The following is a 3074-nucleotide window of genomic DNA, read 5'->3' on the forward strand; positions in this document are numbered from 1 at the left end:
TGTTGGAAAATACGAGGTGTTCTGAACTTGGTGTAAAATCTTTGTATATTTGTGATCTGGTACTGCATTCTATAATAATGGGAGAGGGGTATAGTTTAAAGCTACTGAAGCGGCATACCGAGGACGCCTGAAAAGTCAAGAAGAATAAGGAGGAGATAGGCATCTAAAACAGGCCTGGAAACCTACCAGAAGGACGAAAGGTAAAAAGTACACAGCGAGGAAGACGTCTTACTTCATCAGAAACGACCACCAAAGACCACTAGAAGGGACTGGAATGTCGCCAGAATGACGCAATCTATGAAGCAATCCCTAATGAATATGTAATAAGAGGTGATGGGGTGACTATTGAACATGTATGAAATTATATAATCGTGAGGGTATAAATTGTAAGTTGACACGGTTGTCGGCGAACCAGATTTGGGTGACTACCCCTGGTTCCCGGGCCCGCGAAATAAAGCACCGCATATAACTACCTTCCAGTGGTTATGTGTTTGTCACCGACAAGCTGATGCCACCGCACTTGCTAACTCCCCTGTGTGGCTGTAAAAATGCTACCTCACTTACCACAAACACACATAAGGGTATACAGGGTTTGACAGAAGTAGAGAGAATTACAGAGTTATGATAAAAGCAAAATTATTTTCTTATAACTAACAGACATCAAGTAAAGGAAACTGTTGAATTCCTATTTTCACTACAAAACACTCTCTCCTGCATCTGTCATGGTTTCAGTTGGGATAGTGTTAACATTTTTACTAGCAGCTGGTATAGTGCTGTGTTCTGGATTTGAGATGAGAAATAGTTTTAATGATGCACTGGTGCTTTTAGTTGTTGCTCAGCTCTCAAGGTCTTTTCTGCTCCTCATACCGCCCTGCCAGTGAGCAGGTTGGGAGGGCACGAACTGAGAGGAGACACAGCTGGGACAGACGACCCTAAATGACCAAAGGGCCATTCCGTACCAAATAATGTCATGCTCAATCTATAAAACTGGGAGAAGGAAGGGGAGTGATGTTCGGAGTTATGGCGTTTGTCTTCCCAAGTAATCATCACTCGTGATGGAGCCCTGCCTTCCTGGAGATGGCTGAACACCTGCCTGCCGAGGGAAGCTGTGAATTAATTCCTTGTGTTGCTTTGCTTGTGTGCAGGGCTTTTGCTCTGCTTATTAAACTGTATTTAACTCAACCCACAAGTTTTCTCACCTTTACTCTTCTGATTCTCTCCTGCAGCCCAGCTGGGGAGAGTGAGCAAGCAGCTGCATAGTCCCGGTTGCTGGCAGGGGTTAAACCACTACAAATTGGCTCACAGAAAACTCATTTTTCCAAGAGCATGAAAAAAGAAGAGCAGAAGCAATGACGTATGGAAGTCTAGCTCTACCTGCCATTGCTGCTTTGCCAAGCAGATGCTGAAATACCTACTGTGGTCTTAAAGAGGACAGAGGAGACCAGCCTGTAAAGGCAAGGGAGAAAGTGAGGTGGAAGGGAGTGGATGCTGTGCTGCATTCACTTCACTCAATCTGTAATGACGGGTCTAAGACAGATGACCAACAGCTCCTGCCTTTCTTGTCATCTGGTATTCCACAAAGTCTTGTGTGGGAAGCTGCCAGCCATTTACTTCACTGATTAATTCTTCTTGCCAATTTCTGACACATCATAAAAGGACAGATGACTTGCAGTTAAAAGCATAATTCCTTAAAAGTTGGAATAAAATTTTCACCTCCAACTTGCATGATTTCCACCTACCTAAATGCAATTTACTCCAAAACTGGATGTTCATAGTTGAATCCTACCAAGAACCCCCTCAAAATAATAATCTCCATGCTACAAAATCTAAAATAAAAAAAAAACCCTGTCTTTCGAAGGACTCTTTGTCAGGAAGTGTAGTGGTAGGACAAGGGGGAATGGTTTTAAACTGGAAGAGGAGAGATTTAGATTAGATACTAGAAAGAAATTCTTTCCTGTGAGGGTGGTGAGACACTGGAACAGGTTGCCCAGGGAGGTCATGGATGCCCCATCCCTGGAAGTGTTCAAGGCCGGCCTGGATGAGGCTTTCAGCAACCTGGTCTAGCAGGAATTATCCCTGCCCATGGCAATGGGGTTGGAACTAAATGATCTTTAAGGTCCCTTCCAACCCAAACCACTCTACGATTCTATGAACTTATGATAGCTAGTTTATTGTAATGAATTAACACAGAACTAGTAAAAAGACTGACTTTATTGCATATCTAAAGGCAGTTGCTGCATTTATTGAATATTCTTGCTTTAGAAACTCATGTGATATTGCAGGAAAAAAAAGCCCAACACAACAGCATACATTCAATAGGAGCATGGCTACCTGGGAGGAAGAAGTGAAAGGTACAGTCAAGAGAAGGCAAGAAAGCAGCCTGGAGAGATCCAAGTCACCACTTAAGAGTAGGCTCATGGGAGAACGATGGAAACTGGACTACCTCAGTTGTCTATCTTGTTTTTCTAGGAAGATGCAGTCAACTACTGCTTAACATGCTTAATAGCAACTACTGACTTAACCTTATCAGCCTGTAACAAGGGATGCGTCTCACATGATGGAATCATAGGATTGTCTAGGTTGGAAGGGACCTTTAAGATCACCTAGCCAAGACACGCATAGGATCTGCAGATGTGTTTTTGACATCTCCCTCAAGGAAGCCATTTCACTATTACTGCCTTCGTGCACTATGGCGGGAACTCCTTGCATTTTATGCACCAGGTGCTTGTTTCCTTTGCCCAGGGGAGTCAGGCGGGAGGTGGGCAGGCAGAGCGGTGTTAGGGCAATCCCGGCGGAGCAGTAGCCCGCACCTCGCTGTCCCCATCTCAGGCACGGGGAGTCAACGCGGGGGGTCGGTCTGGCGGGCAAGAGCGGCAGCGCCCGCTCCCACCGAACACCGAGGTGAAGGCCTCTTCACCCCGTCCCGGTGTGATTGCCCCGGAAAGCGGCAGCCGCGTGGCCCTGTTCCCCTCGGCCACGGACAAGGCCTCGCTGCCGCCGAGGCGGAGGCGCCCGAGCCACGGCCCGGCACCGGGGAGGCCCCTCGCCGCCCGCCCCCCGCCCGGCCTCGCCGG

General features: G+C 46.9%; 1 protein-coding gene across 2 annotated transcripts in view; it reads right to left on the reverse strand.

Moving 5' to 3' along the window:
- The window catches only part of ZNF131 (zinc finger protein 131), a 29845-nt gene that overhangs the window by 26289 nt on the left and 482 nt on the right, over positions 1-3074 (reverse strand). The gene's annotated exons all lie outside the window — the stretch shown is intronic.

Source organism: Calidris pugnax, unplaced genomic scaffold, assembly GCF_001431845.1.
Source record: "Calidris pugnax isolate Ruff unplaced genomic scaffold, ASM143184v1 scaffold273, whole genome shotgun sequence".
NCBI lineage: Eukaryota > Metazoa > Chordata > Aves > Charadriiformes > Scolopacidae > Calidris > Calidris pugnax.